The sequence below is a fragment of the Dasypus novemcinctus genome, chromosome 13, assembly GCF_030445035.2.
Source record: "Dasypus novemcinctus isolate mDasNov1 chromosome 13, mDasNov1.1.hap2, whole genome shotgun sequence".
NCBI lineage: Eukaryota > Metazoa > Chordata > Mammalia > Cingulata > Dasypodidae > Dasypus > Dasypus novemcinctus.
Genome location: NC_080685.1, coordinates 40,443,422 through 40,444,836, shown reverse-complemented (window position 1 = coordinate 40,444,836; position 1,415 = coordinate 40,443,422). Strand labels below are relative to the sequence as shown.

General features: G+C 40.8%; 1 pseudogene; it reads right to left on the bottom strand.

Annotated features, from left to right (window-relative positions):
* Positions 1-405: 405 nt before the first annotated feature.
* Positions 406-1,117, bottom strand: LOC101416480 (proteasome subunit alpha type-5 pseudogene; annotated as a pseudogene).
* Positions 1,118-1,415: the final 298 nt, after the last annotated feature.

Genomic DNA, 1,415 nt, shown 5'->3' with positions numbered 1-1,415 from the left:
GTATCAATCACCAGCTTCAACAATGTACAATTGATGGTCAAATTTGCTTAATATATATCTTCTATGTCCTCTTGTAACTGTATTATTTTAAAGTAAATCCCAGTCATAATTTATGTCATCCATAAAAAGAAAAATTAGCATGTGTGCGGGACAGACGCTAATGTAGCTGCTGTGATTCATGCCTCCTGGTGTTCGTGCCCTTGTGTGATCACTCTCCTTTGAATGTGAGTGAGACCTGTGACTTACTTCTTTTATTTTTTTATTATTAACCAATATTTTAAAATTCTCTTTATTTCAGAATGGCCTTTATATACAGAGATCATTTTTAAAAATGCAAATAAGTTAGAGATTTTCCAAGAAACAGGAACTAGAAATAAATTTTGAGGGCAATTGGAAGAAAAATTGTCCAAAAAGTTCTGAGGATCATGCTTCCTCAAATGTCCTCGATAACCTCTTCAAGTTCTTCCTTTGTGAACATGTGGAAGTCCTGGCCAGGCTGCACTGTGGCTAGCTCTATGTTAGTTGCATTCAGTTTCTCCTCCATTACTTGTTTGAGAATGATGAGTGAAGATTTGATGGCTTCTTTCAAGGTCATAGACTTCTGGTAAACTTCTTGCAAAGAATTCTGGACACCCTCTGAAGCAAAGCCAATTGCTTAATCATCACAATATACAAGGGACCTAGATGGGTCCATATGAAAAAGCTGGGGTGCTTTCTCATCAACTTCTCCAAATAGCAGCGTTACTCCAAACTGTAGGGACAGATTGGACACAACCTGGGTCACACTCTCCACTGTGATTGCCTCACTGTAGGTGAACCAATAGTTCTGTGTCTCCACTCTAGCTTTATCAATTAAGGTCTTAGCATCAGCAATTAGCCCATTCATGGCACAACCTATGTGAGCATTAATCTCTACAATTTTCTCAATGCTGCTGGGCTCCATGAGTGGAGAGGTAATTCTCTTCTCCACAGCTAGGCACACACCCTCTAATGTCTAGATCCCAATGCCTGTAGAACCAAGTTTGATAGCCTCAATAGCATATTCCACTTAAAATAATCTTTCTTCAGGAGAAAAAATATTCACGCCTCTGTCATACTCAGACCAGGTGAGGAACATGGCATGGTCAGGGGAAAGTAGCAGTGCCTATATCAGGATTCTGAAGGCCAACGTGACTCCACCAGTACCTGACTCACCCACATGGCCACAGAACCCCGAGCCCTGCTCCCAACTCCTGTGGCTTACTTCTAATCAATAGGACATGGCAAAATATGATTATGTTCACATGATTACAAAACAGAAGATAGTAATGTCTATTTTGCATAGAAACTTTCTCCCTTGCTGGCTTGGAAGGTAAAAGGAGTCAGGTTGTGAGCTTCCCTGTGGAAAGGGCCATGTGGCAAGGAACTGAGGGTAG